Genomic DNA, 15,305 nt, shown 5'->3' on the forward strand with positions numbered 1-15,305 from the left:
TGATGGAGGTGGTGGTGCCGGTGCAAGTCCTTGATGGAGGTGTTAGCGCCGGGGCTAGTCCTTGATGGAGGTGGTGGTGCCTATGCTAGTCCTTGATGGAGGTGCCGGTGCTAGTCCTTGATGGAGGTGTTAGTGCCGGGGCTAGTCATTGATGGAGGTGGTGGTGCCGGGGCTAGTCCTTGATGGAGGTGGTGGTGCCGGTGCAAGTCCTTGATGGAGGTGTTAGCGCCGGGGCTAGTCCTTGATGGAGGTGGTGGTGCCGGGGCTAGTCATTGATGGAGGTGGTGGTGCCGGTGCAAGTCCTTGATGGAGGTGTTAGCGCCGGGGCTAGTCCTTGATGGAGGTGGTGGTGCCGGTGCCGTTCCTTGCTGGAACTGCTGTACACGTTCTCAACACAACCACTTTGAGTTTTGTCTCCTGTCCCAGGCAATGTGGACTTCATATTGATTAATAATACACTAAGGTGTCACAGTAAAAGTCCTCCTCCCCAGCTCGACAGAGAGTGAGGAGGAAACAAGGGGGGGGATATTTTAACTGTGGCTCATATTCAGACAGGCAGATAGATGAAATTGCTGCTAAAAAAGTTCAGACAGGTCTATGAAGAAAGTTTCCCATAGCAAACTAAACTCGGTCTGACTTTCTCAGACCGGTCTGATACTCTGTGTGCATGTACGTGTGCGCGTGCTCAAAAGAGCGAGAAGCTAGGAGATGGAGAGAGGAGATGAAGGATGACAAGCATTAGATTTATTTTTGCTTCTCTTAAAATCTTGTCAGACCAATTATCATCCAGGATATTACTGGCTCTATGGCTTTGGACAAGTATTCATTGTTGTCAGGAAACGTGCAAGCAATAGCTGGTCACTTATTCATGAACAGAGCTCTCTCTCTCTCAGGTCTACCCAGTGGGTTCAGTATGGAGCTATTGGGGAGGGGTCTGTCTGTCAGGGTGCACTGTGTGTGTGTGTAATAAACCAAACCCCATGTTACTTACTTTTTTAGGGTGCATTGTTAATGATTCATTTTTTTATGCATTTTCTTTATAAAGATCATACATTTATTCATTCATCAACAATCAACATCAACACACTAAACAAACAAGTAAAACATCTATTGAAATCAAATTTGGGAGCTTCAGCACCTCCATAGTGGAGGTCTTCCTGACTCTGGCCACTAGCGTGCCCTCAGGGGTCAGCGTGCCACTGACCGACAGGGGGTCCCTGTCCTCCAAGAGCATGGTCTTATGGGTAAACGTATCACTGACACTCCCATTCTCCAACACATGAGGCAGAGAGAGTATGATGAGAGCGAGAGAGTGGAATGAGGGAGGAAGAAGGATGGATGGAGGGAGAGGCCAAGTTGAGGGAAGGAGAAATAGAAGATGGAGATGACAGAGAGAGCAAGCAGAGAAAGAGTAAAGGAGAGATGGAAAGGGAATATCATTTTGATTTATTTCACATTTATTTAACCAGGTAGGCAAGTTGAGAACAAGTTCTCATTTACAATTGCGACCTGGCCAAGATAAAGCAAAGCAGTTTGACACATACAACAACACAGAGTTACACATGGAGTAAAACAAACATACAGTCAATAATAAGAAAAAAAAAAGTCTATATACAATGTGAGCAAATGAGGTGAGAAGGGAGGTAAAGGCAAAAGAAGGCCATGGTGGCGAAGTAAATACAATATAGCACTGGAATGGTTGACTTGCAGTGGAAGAATGTGCAAAGTAGAGATAGAAATAATGGGGTGCAAAGGAGCAAAATAAATAAATACATTAGGGAAAGAGGTAGTTGTTTGGGCTAAATTATAGATGGGCTATGTACAGGTGCAGTAATCTGTGAGCTGCTCTGACAGCTGGTGCTTAACGCTAGTGAGGGAGATAAGTGTTTCCAGTTTCAGAGATTTTTGTAGTTTGCTCCAGTCATTGGCAGCAGAGAACTGGAAGGAGAGGCGGCCAAAGGAAGAATTGGTTTTGGGGGTGACCAGAGAGATATACCTCCTGGAGCGCGTGCTACAGGTGGGTGCTGCTATGGTGACCAGCGAGCTGAGATAAGGGGGGACTTTACCTAGCAGGGTCTTGTAGATGACCTGGAGCCAGTGGGTTTGGCGAGTATGAAGGCAGGGCCAGCCAACGAGAGCGTACAAGTCGCAGTGGTGGGTAGTATATGGGGCTTTGGTGACAAAACAAATGGCACTGTGATAGACTGCATCCAATTTATTGAGTAGGGTATTGGAGGCTATTTTGTAAATGACATCGCCGAAGTCGAGGATCGGTAGGATGGTCAGTTTTACAAGGGTATGTTTGGCAGCATGAGTGAAGGATGCTTTGTTGAAAAATAGGAAGCCAATTCTAGATTTAACTTTGTATTGGAGATGTTTGATGTGAGTCTGGAAGGAGAGTTTACAGTCTAACCAGACACCTAGGCATTTGTAGTTGTCCACATACTGTATTCTAAGTCAGAGCCGTCCAGAGTAGTGAGGTTGGACAGGCGGTCAGGTGCAGGCAGCAATCGGTTGAAGAGCATGCATTTAGTTTTACATGTATTTAAGAGCAATTGGAGACCATTAAGAGCAATTGAAATACTTGTTTATAGAGAGGTGGATTTTTAAAAGTAGAAGTTCAAATTGTTTGGGTACAGACCTGGATAGTAGGACAGAACTCTGCAGGCTATCTTTGCAGTAGATTGCAACACCGCCCCCTTTGGCCGTTCTATCTTGTCTGAAAATGTTGTAGTTAGGGATGAACATTTCAGAATTGTTGGTGGTCTTCCTAAGCCAGGATTCAGACATGGCTAGAATATCCAGGTTGGCAGAGTGTGCTAAAGCAGTGAATAAAACAAACTTAGGGAGGAGGCTTCTAATGTTAACATGCATGAAACCAAGGCTATTGCGGTTACAGAAGTCATCAAAAGAGAGCGCCTCGGGAATAGGAGTGGAGCTAGGCACTACAGGGCCTGGATTCACCTCTACATCACAAGAGGAGGAGTAGGATAAGGGTCCGGCTAAAAGCTATGAGAATTGGTATTCTAGAACGTCCGGAACAGAGAGTAAAAGGAGGTTTCTGGGGGCGATAAAATAGCTTCAATGTATAATGTACAGACAAAGGTATGGTAGGATGTGAATACAGTGGAGGTAAACCTAGGTATTGAGTGATGATGAGAGAGATATTGTCTCTAGAAACATAATTGAAACCAGGTGATGTCATCGCATGTGTGGGTGGTGGAACTGAAAGTTTGGATGAGGTATAGTGAGCAGGGCTAGAGGCTCTACAGGTGAAATAAGCCAATAAACATTAACCAGAACAGCAATGGACAAGGCATTGTCATGACTGTCTTGATCAGGTCAGGTTACAGGAGACCACAACCCTACAGATTATCTCTCAACCACAACAGAGGAGAGAGCTGTGGGTTTGAAGACGTGGGGGGGTTTTATGGCCCCACACCCCTTGTAAATCTCAGGCCACAGACAAATTCCTTTGTCCTGTCACTATGGAGAACCAACCTCAGAACATTAAACATGAAATTAAGGGACTTTGGAACAATGGTTTCCGTCCGCCACAATGGTGGTCATGGCGATAGGTGGACTATGAAAATGTATGTCATTTTTGTTCTGTTATTAAAGGATAATAGATTACGTTATTACGAAAACATTGTAATGTGAAGGGTTTTCCTAATATATGTTTGATGTTTATACATTGTACGTTGTATGGAAAATATCCAAATCAAAGAGAATGTTTTGGGGAAGATGAAATGTTAAGTTAGTTGTCTAAAATGGGATTTGAGAAAATCTAGCCTTGCCTCATTAACTTGGTACGCCCAGAGAATTGCCCTAAAGGTGGTTACGCCCACTTCTGACCCAAGGGTATAAAACCTGTGAGTATAGAATGGACAAGAATACGTGACCCCAGCTGCAGCAGGGTCTGAAAAGTCAAACAACACAGAACGCAAGCAAGTTTGAGGACAAAGAAATCATTTTCTACCCAAGCTACGGATGAGTAGCTGTGTCTAAGGGGGTGAATTCAAGTCGAACCACCTAGCCTCCATCTCCCATCGAATCGTGGTACCTAAAGGGTTTCATTCCTATGCTGTGAGCTCTGAGCTACAGAGCTGTCTGTCCTCAGAAGACCCCTTCCAGAGAAAGGGGTGAGGGAAGAGACTCCAAGGCCAAAAGGGACATTGACACCAGGTGGCACGAGCAGGGAGGTGCACAGGAGAGGTGCGTCATCGAACAGCGGAACGGTCCACGCAGAGAATCCTCTGAGATCTTCCCCACGTAATTACATCATTATATTCTGACCCATAAGAGTGGCAGTTTGGGGCAAGGCTAGGGTTAGAATAGCATAGCTGACAAATTCACCCAAATTTATATTTTTCTTGTGTACTCCTTTTTCTCTCTCTTTTGAAATTCCCATTGTGGGTAACACGCACCAAAATCAAATCAAATCAAATGTATTTATTTATATAGCCCTTCGTACATCAGCTGATATCTCAAAGTGCTGTACAGAAACCCAGTCTAAAACCCCAAACAGCAAGCAATGCAGGTGTAGAAGCACGGTGGCTAGGAAAAACTCCCTAGAAAGGACTAAACCTAGGAAGAAACCTAGAGAGGAACCAGGCTATGTGGGGTGGCCAGTCCTCTTCTGGCTGTGCTGGGTGGAGATTATAACAGAACATGGCCAAGATGTTCAAATGTTCATAAATGACCAGCATGGTCGAATAATAATAAGGCAGAACAGTTGAAATTGGAGCAGCAGCACAGTCAGGTGGACTGGGGACAGCAAGGAGTCATCATGTCAGGTAGTCCTGGGGCATGGTCCTAGGGCTCAGGTCCTCCAAGAGAGAGAAAGAAAGAGAGAAGGAGAGAATTAGAGAACGCACACTTAGATTCACACAGGACACCGAATAGGACAGGAGAAGTACTCCAGATATAACAAACTGACCCTAGCCCCCCGACACATAAACTACTGCAGCATAAATACTGGAGGCTGATACAGGAGGGGTCAGGAGACACTGTGGCCCCATCCGAGGACACCCCCAGACAGGGCCAAACAGGAAGGATATAACCCCACCCACTTTGCCAAAGCACAGCCCCCACACCACTAGAGGGATATCTTCAACCACCAACTTACCATCCTGAGACAAGGCTGAGTATAGCCCACAAAGATCTCCGCCATGGCACAACCCAAGGGGGGGAGCCAACCCAGACAGGATGACCACATCAGTGAATCAACCCACTCAGGTGACGCACCCCCTCCAGGGACGGCATGAGAGCCCCCCAGTAAGCTAGTGACTCAGCCCCTGTAATAGGGTTAGAGGCAGAGAATCCCAGTGGAAAGAGGGGAACCGGCCAGGCAGAGACAGCAAGGGTGGTTCGTTGCTCCAGAGCCTTTCCGTTCACCTTCACACTCCTGGGCCAGACTACACTCAATCATATGACCCACTGAAGAGACGAGTCTTCAGTAAAGACTTAAAGGTTGAGACCGAGTTTGCGTCTCTGACATGGTTAGGCAGACCGTTCCATAAAAATGGAGCTCTATAGGAGAAAGCCCTGCCTCCAGCTGTTTGCTTAGAAATTCTAGGGACAATTAGGAGGCCTGCGTCTTGTGACCGTAGCGTACGTGTAGGTATGTACGGCAGAACCAAATCAGAGAGATAGGTAGGAGCAAGCCCATGTAATGCTTTGTAGGTTAGCAGTAAAACCTTGAAATCAGCCCTTGCTTTGACAGGAAGCCAGTGTAGGGAGGCTAGCACTGGAGTAATATGATCACATTTTTTGGTTCTAGTCAGGATTCTAGCAGCCGTATTTAGCACTAACTGAAGTTTATTTAGTGCTTTATCCGGGTAGCCGGAAAGTAGAGCATTGCAGTAGTCTAACCTAGAAGTGACAAAAGCATGGATTAATTTTTCTGCATCATTTTTGGACAGAAAGTTTCAGATTTTTGCAATGTTACGTAGATGGAAAAAAGCTGTCCTTGAAATGGTCTTGATATGTTCTTCAAAAGAGAGATCAGGGTCCAGAGTAACGCCGAGGTCCTTCACAGTTTTATTTGAGACGACTGTACAACCATTAAGATGAATTGTCAGATTCAACAGAAGATCTCTTTGTTTCTTGGGACCTAGAATAAGCATCTCTGTTTTGTCCGAGTTTAAAAGTAGAAAGTTTGCAGCCATCCACTTCCTTATGTCTGAAACACATGCTTCTAGCAAGGGCAATTTTGGGGCTTCACCATGTTTCATTGAAATGTACAGCTGTGTGTCATCCGCATAGCAGTGAAAGTTAACATTATGTTTTCGAATAACATCCCCAAGAGGTAAAATATATAGTGAAAACAATAGTGGTCCTAAAACGGAACCTTGAGGAACACCGAAATTTACAGTTGATTTGTCAGAGGACAAACCATTCACAGAGACAAACTGATATCTTTCCAACAGATAAGATCTAAACCAGGCCAGAACTTGTCAGTGTAGACCAATTTGGGTTTCCAATCTCTCCAAAAGAATGTGGTGATCGATGGTATCAAAAGCAGCACTAAGGTCTAGGAGCACGAGGACAGATGCAGAGCCTCGGTCCCGATGCCATTAAAATGTAATTTACCACCTTCACAAGTGCAGTCTCAGTGCTATGATGGGGTCTAAAACCAGACTGAAGCATTTCGTATACATTGTTTGTCTTCAGGAAGGCAGTGAGTTGCTGCACAACAGCCTTTTCTAAAATTTTTGAGAGGAATGGAAGATTCGATAAAGGCCGATAGTGTGTTGGCCCATTATACTAAGTTCTAATCAATAGCCTATAATGTGTTTTGTCTATGTGTATCTTTTATCATCATTTTAGCTTTTTAGTAAATAAATATTCAATTAAGATTGGTGTGGTACGAATTCATTAGTGGGTCCCGGGTCCGTGCAGACGCAAGGGCTATACGACGTTCAGATTATGACACTGATAGAGGAAACTGGTTAATTAGCGGCTGTTGTAAAATCGTTATTCTGATATTCTTTGAGTTAATTTGGGAAATAGAAACTCAATAAAAACTAGTTTTCCCATGGTGCCCCAGGTTAATGAGTTAATAATTGCTTGATTCACTTAATCACGTAATTAGAAGCTTATAATCATTCGATGAGCAACAGTCGTCACATTAACCAATACAACGTCACGACAGCATATTGACATTAAGGAGAGGCATGCTTAGTCGAGTCATCATAAGGTTGAGGTTGATTGGGGTCACGACGATTCAGACAGCTAGCCGGGCCATCAGTAGCAAGCTAGCATAGGATGGAGGTCTGTTTTTAGCCACCTCGTGCGTTTCCGTCGGTAGATTAGTGGGGTTCCGTGTGGTAGAGGGGATCAATCCAATTGGCAAAATAGATATAGTTATAGTGACCCAGACACACACATTGTGTCTGGATACCTCACAAGTGTAAATGGATCTGTACAGTGAAACTGTTTAACTGCCTAAAATCACTGATCTATGACATCAACATGTATTAAAATAAACAAATGTTTTTTTTAAAGAATATCTGTCAAATAATTTTTCGTACAGGGAGTGACCAGTAAATCTGGTCACAATGCAGACACAGTGGATGAATAAGAGACACATTTAAATACCATGTGTAGATGCGTATCTAAAAATCAGAATGTGGACCAGATCAGGAGACAGGACCCATTTTAGCGCCAGGTATAAACAAGGCTAAAATGTCAGTTCACTTGTGGTTACAGTTGATTAATACAGTATTACGAAGATTTTGTCAGTAGAGATTGGACCAAGCCTCTCTGTCATATAAATGTTGATAGCAAAGATTTACTCATAAATGTTAAGTATCTTTTTTCTTTGAACTTTTTCTTTAAAAACTTGAATGTATTTTCTATGTAAGACAGAGAACAATGTGAAAGTAAGCACATTCATATTTGTTGATATATTTCACAATATTGTTTAATATTCATTTTGATTTGGGTTATTAGACACCCAGTAGCGTCACACAGTCCATAAACACATACTTAAAGCGATCGTTATAATTTTATGAAGTGGTGAGAAACACAGAGTCTCATAGACACTCCATCCATATTGTATGTTTATGGCTCTGAGGGAGCTCCTTTAGTTTTATATTCCCTCTTTGGCATTTTAGCACCTATGAGAGTTTCCCTGTCTCGACACTGTCCAACACACAGGCCCCTCTTATTGCCTTTTAGAGCACTTTAGCAAAGACACTGGGGATGGGCTGGAGCCACAATGGCAGTTCATACACTCTGACAGTGAGACTTTACAGTAGACATCTCCCACTGTTATGGTTCATGATCTTGTTTGAGATATTAATTTTTGTACCAGCATACATGTATACATGCCACCATCTCTAGCACCTTCTGAGTCGTTTCACAAATACTTATTGATATTTTAAATAGCAATTGTGCACCAATACTGAATTTTAAAAGCCTGTTATCAGTTTCCTATAATATAAATCACATGGAAAATGTAATAATATTTTATATAAATAAAGATTTGCTAAAGTGCCAAAAATCAAAGCTCTTGTTGTTCTGTTGCTTTGACAAAGTCATTTCTTAAGATTATTATTTTATTTTGTGTAATTAGTGATTCATTTACATTTGTCCTTCATTTAAAGGACAAGTTCACTTTTTTAAAAGTAATGGCATGGCATGGCATAATTGTTTTCAGACAGGTTTTTTTGTGATTTCACTTGGTTTTGAGAAACTTAACCCAGCAGTAATAGACGTCCTCCGACTCGTTCTGCAGTATGGGGTAAGATGAGTGTGAGCATGCCCATGTAGTTTCCATGTGCAAGCATACGCTCTGTGTGTTTTTGGAGCCTTTATTCCTGTTTCATCCGTGCTCCCATACTGCAGAACGAGCCTGGGGAAGTGTATCGCTGGTGGGGTAAGTTTCTCAAAAGCAAGTGAAATTGCAAAACAAGTGTCTGTACACTTCTAAAAAATGCCATTTAATTAAAACATGTCGATTTGGTTAAAAAGGTCAAGCCTACTACTTCAACAACTCCTGTTTTAATATGGTAAAACAAATCATAGTGTAAAAGCAGGGGAGATGGTTCTACTCTTTTTGTGGTAAAAAACTGAGCGTGTTGAACATAACTAGTCAAACCAGTTAACCATTGATAGATGGGCTAAACATTTTTTAATAACAAGTTATATTTTGTAGGTTAAGCTTACAACTCAATTGCCAATCTCTGTCGTCCCTCAAGGGATTTTTTAACCTAGTCAGCTCGGGATTCAAACCAGCGACCTTTCATTTACTGTCCCAGTGCTCTTAATCGCTCATAACCACTAGGCTACCTGTCACTACCTTTCACCCAAGGTGCAGGAGCCTGGCCCTGGGTAGCTCTCGCTCAATTTAACCACCGCTTGCCGTTGTTATTCTACCCAAACCCCCCACTCACCTGGGTACCCGTAGGAGTCCTTGTTGTGTCCGCTGAAGGGGGGCCAGACAGGGGGGATGCATCCCCCTCCTCTCCAAACAGGCTTTGAGGGTCCCACCACTGCTACCTCCAGGAAGGGCTCAAACAGGGGGTCCGCCCGTTACCACCAGACCCCTCTGACCGGTACGTGCTGGAACTGCTGTAGCGGGATGATGAGCAGTACGAGGAAGAGGACATCGGCAAGTCGGTGGATGAAAAGCTGGTCAGAGCCATGGTGAGAAGTGGTGTCTAAAACACACACACACACACTCTGAAACTACAACTCACTCAGTGAGGTTCTTTTACTACTAAGTTCTTGACAAAGCTGGTGGCACTGTTATCATTTAGAATCAGCCCAGACACACTTCAGAAGTCAGTCATTTATTTTTTCCACTGCACACACACACTGACATTGAGCTCTCTGCTGTCTGTCTGGGTGTAATTTAACGAAGGCCCAAAGCATTCTGGTAAAGAGAAGTGCTGTGGCCCCAACGTCTTTTCACCTTACAAGGTGGTGTGTCCAGCAATGCTGCCAGGAATAAGTGTAAAAGAAATAAGAAGTGAATCCCTCCAAACTCACACACAACCCTAAGTGACATAGAGATTAGTCAGCCAAGGGGTGCACTCAGAGATGTTTTAGGCATGCGGTCTGAGATAACAGAATGAGAACAACAGTTTGAACCGGTTGCGACAGAGCCTGAGTACCTTGTTTTTTCATGTATTATTTCTTACATTGTTAGTCAGGAAAATCTCAAGTGTTATTACATACAGCCGTGAAGAAGTACTGGATATAAAAGTTATGTCAACTTACCAACATTACGACCAGGAATATGACTTTCCCGAAGCAGATACTTTGTTCGGACCTCCACCCTGGACATGGGATCTTATCCCAGGGGCCGACACAAAACAACGTGGTCGCCGCAGGAGAGGCAGATGGAGCGGCCTACTGGTCAGACTAAGAAGGCGAGCACACCATCCACCGCTTCTGAGCATATTACTTTCCGATGTCCAATCTCTAGATAACAAGGTGGACGAAATTAGGGCTTCCAGAGAGACATCAGAGATTGTAACATTCTCTGTTTCACGGAAACATGGCTCACTTGGGATATGTTGTCAGAGTCGGTACAGCCACCTGGTTTCTTCACGCATTGCGCCGATAGAAACAAACATCTCTCTGGTAAGAAGAAGGAAGGGGGTGTATCCCTTATGATTAATGACTCATGGTGTAATCATAACAACATTCAGGAACTCAAGTTCTTTTGTTCACCTGACCTACAATTCCTTGCAATCAAATGCAGACCGCATTATCTACCAAGAGAATTCTCTTTGATTATAGTCACAGCCGTGTATATCCCCCCAAGCAGATACCTTGACGGCCCTGAAAGAACTTCACTGGACTATTTAAACTGGAAACCATGTATCCTGAGGCTGCATTTATTGTAGCTGGGGATTTTAACAAAGCTAATCTGAGAACAAGGCTTCCTAAATTCTATCAGCATATTGAATGCGCGGCACGAGCCGGTAGCTTTCTGGACCATTGCTACTCTAACTTCCGCAACGCATACAAAGCCCATCCCCGCCCTCCCTTCGGCAAATCTGATCATGACTTCATCTTGTTGCTCCCAGCCTATAGACAGAAACTAAAACAGAAAACACCTGTGCTCAGGTCTATCCAACACTGGTCTGACCAATCGGATTCCATGCTTCAAGATTGCTTCGATCACGTGGACTGGGATATGTTCCGGGTAGCCTCAGACAACAACATTGACGTATACACTGACTCGGTGAGCAAGTTTGTTAGCAAGTGCATCTGTGATGTTGTACCCACTGTGACTGTTAAAACCTTCCCTAAACAGAAACCGTGGATTGATGGCAGCATTCGCGCAAAACTGAATGCGCAAACCACCGCTTTTAATCATGGCTAGGTAACTGGAATCATGACCAAATACAAACAGTGTAACTATTCCCTCTGCAAGGCAATCAAACAAGCAAAGTGTCAGTATAGAGACAAAGTAAAGTCGCAATTCAACAGCTCACAAACACAAGACGTATGTGGCAGGGTCTACAGTCAATCACAGATTACAAAAGGAAAACCGGACATCGACACCTTGCTCCCGAACAATTAAACAACTGCTTTGCTCGCTTTGAGGACAATACAGTGCCACTGACAGAAACCGCTACCAAAGCTTTGAGAGACTAGTCAAGCATCATATTACCTCCACCCTACCTGTCACCCTAGACCCAATTTGCTTACATCCCCAATAGGTCCACAGACGATGCAATCACCATCACACTGCACACGGCCCTATCCCATCTGGACAAGAGGAGTACCTATGTAAGAATGCTGTTCATTGACTACAGCTCAGCATTTAACACCATAGTACCCTCCAAACTCGTCATTAAGCTTGAGACCCTGGGTCTCGACCCTGCCCTGTGCAATTGGGTCCTAGACTTCCTGCGGGCCGCCCCCAGGTGGTGAGGGTAAGAAACAATATCTCCACCCCGCTGATCCTCAACACTGGGGCCCCACAAGGGTGCCTTCTCAGCCCTCTCCTGTACTCCCTGTTCACCCATGACTGCGTGGCCATGCACGCCTCCAACTCACTCAATGTCAACAAAACAAAGGAGATGATCGTGGACTTCAGGAAATAGCAGAGGGAGACGGGACACTAGTGGAGAAGGTGGAAAGTTTTAAGCTCCTCGACGTACACTTCACAGACAAACTGAAATGGTCCACCCACACAGACAGCGTGGTGAAGAAGGCGCAACAACACCTCTTCAACCTCAGGAGGCAGAAGTAATTTAGCTTGTCAACTAAAACCCTCACAAACTTTTATATATGCACAATCAAGAGCATCCTGTCGGGCTGTTTCATCGCCTGGTACGGCAACTGCTCCGCCCACAACCGTAAGGCTCTCCAGAGGGTAGTGAGGTCTTCACAATGCATCATCGGGGTCAAACTACCTGCCCTCCAGGACACCTACAGCACCCGATGTCACAGGAAGGCCAAAAAGATCATCAAGGACAACAACCATCCGAGCCACTGCCTGTTCACACCACTATCATCCAGAAGGTGAGGTCAGTACAGGTGCATCAAAACGAGGACCGAGAGACTGACAAACAGCTTATCTCTAACATAGAGAGGCTGCTGCCAACATACAGACACAAATCTGTGGATACTAAATTTAATAAATTGATTTAATAAAGGTATCGTTAGTCACTTTAAATAACGGCACTTTAATAATGTCTACAAATCCTACATTACCTATCTCATATGTATATACTGTATTCTATACCGTATATACATGTGGTATAGAATATGCATCTTGCCTATACGCCACGGCCATCGCTCATCCATATATTTATATGTGCATATTCTTATTCATCCGTTTACATTTGTGTGGATATGGTAGTGTTTGTGAATTTGAAAAGATTACTTGTTAGATATTACTGCACTGTCGGAACTAGTTGCTACATTCACATTAACATCTGCTAACCATGTCAACATTTGATTTGATGACACTGGGCCAAAAGGGACTCCAGATCACAGCTGGTTGTGATACAGCCTGGGATCGAACCAGAGTCTGTAGTGACGCCTCTAGCATTGAGATGCAGTGCCTTAGACCGCTGCGCCACTCGGGAGCCCCAGAGACTATAATGATGTTGTAATGAGCTGAGATAATGGACAAGCACATTAACAAATCAAATACATTCAGTAGCTTCTTGGAATCCAATGTGATTGTTAAGTTCTTTCCACAAACTCTACAACTTAATTCATCTTCCTTTTTTACCCATAATTCCCTCCTTCGAGTCAGGAAATCACACAATTATACCAAGTAAGAATTTCATTTTTTTTTGCAAAGAACATTAAGGATAATTTATTAAGAACTTCAAATGATGCCAGGTGCAGCAAACAAAAGCCAGTCCAGTTGATTTTTTAAATCAAGTGGCAATATTCAAAGTAGTACATTCAACCAAACGAATGAGAGGAAATTAATAAAAATAAATGAGAGAATGTTGATAAAAGATCTCTGAGGGATTAGAGGTGTGTGTGTGTGTGTGTGTGTGTGTGTGTGTGTGTGTGTGTGTGTGTGTGTGTGTGTGTGTGTGTGTGTGTGTGTGTGTGTGTGTGTGTGTGTGTGAGAGGAAGATTCACAGATACCAGTAAGAGGGGCAACAGGAAGAAGTGACATGGTACTCTGGTTCTTATAGTTGTAGGCTTTGTTTCATGGTTATCTTGCTTCTGGCGAACAGTGGGAGACTGAGTGCTCTTGGTATATTGCATCTTTTCACATATAAAGTTGTTGCATTCAGACAAGGGAATTAAAGCAGAGTCTGTGTGTATACAAGTGTGTTTTAATGTGTGTCTGTGTAAGTGTGTGTTTTAAGATGCATGTGTGTGTGTTTAGATGTGTGTTTGTGTGTGCACCAGAGCCACGACATTACCTTGGTGTCACCTCACCGCCCAGCACATAGGGAATTGTGGGTAGTTTTAATTAAGCACTGCTGTGGCGGTAGAGGCTAATGTGGGTTAAACACAGCCCAATTCTCCTCTCCCAGCTTTACTCTCTAATCTGTGAAGATTACACTATAGCTCTCCAATGAGACGTTTACAGCAGTCTGCTGTTGCCTCCTAGTTCTGTATGCAGGGCCTGTAGTGTCTAGATGTTCAACAGAAAGCCTGTAGTGTCTAGATGTTCAACAGAAAGCCTGTAGTGTCTAGATGTTCAACAGAAAGCCTGTAGTGTCTAGATGTTCAACAGAAAGCCTGTAGTGTCTAGATGTTCACCTTATGGGTGTGGGGTGCTGAGGCAGTGACTCTCTCAAGCTCCAAGAGGAAGCTAGGCTAGGGCGATGGGACCAGTGCAGGTTGAATATCCATATTCTACAGTGCATATCCACTCCTCCCACTCTCCACTGCCACCGTCTGTCCGAGGTTTTGATGTCTTTTTTTTCTAACGCCGCTTTCCCGGCTGTTTCTATTACACACACACACACACAGAACGTCACACACACGCACAACCACACACAGATAATCTGGAGCAGTAGTGAGAGCCTCTTGCTGTGATAAGTGCCCAATGTCAGTGCTGGCCTGGAGCAACAGGCCACACATAGAACATGTGGCCTCTCTCTCTCTCTACAAACACACACAGGACATGCCTCGATTTCAAATCCATCTGTGCCGCACTAGGATAGAGACACTTATTTCCATTGGTTGGCGCAGTATAAATCATAGGACATTGATCCAATCACAGGACAGTGGCGCCACCCCATTACATCACCCGCCTCTTATAGCAACCACTAGCAGCTTTTTGGGGCAGTTAACCTCAAAATACTCAAATTAGGTCAGAGGGGGAAGGAGAGACAGCAAAGATAGAGACACACGGCAGGAGAGGATAAAAGAAAGGAGACATCTCCTATTGCTCTACGTGTCCATCAGTTGTTTTTCATCATCGCTGGCTAATTGCCTGTCGACAAAGGTAGCACTCAGCCCCGCTGTCCCCCAGTTACATAAGAAATGGCTCCTGTGGATAAGGACAGGGGAGGAAGGAAGGAAGGAAGGAAGGAAGGAAGGAAGGAAGGAAGGAAGAGAAGGAGAGATAGAAGGAGAGATAGAAGGAGAGGGAAACAGACTGAAATGGTGAAAGTTGGAGACAGGAGATGCAGGAGACAAAGGGACAGAGACAGAAAGGAGAAGGGGATGAGAAATGAGACAGACTGAGACAGCGAGGGAGAGTGTGTGTGACAGCTGTGCGTGAACGAGATGCCCGGAACCAAGGTGCCCGTCACACACCACCAGGGGGGCACTTTCAGTGAGTGCGCCATGCAGCCAGACTTGGGGGACAGAAAACAATGCAACACACGTCACTGCATCAGGACAAAATC

This window comes from Oncorhynchus mykiss, chromosome 27, assembly GCF_013265735.2.
Source record: "Oncorhynchus mykiss isolate Arlee chromosome 27, USDA_OmykA_1.1, whole genome shotgun sequence".
Lineage (NCBI taxonomy): Eukaryota > Metazoa > Chordata > Actinopteri > Salmoniformes > Salmonidae > Oncorhynchus > Oncorhynchus mykiss.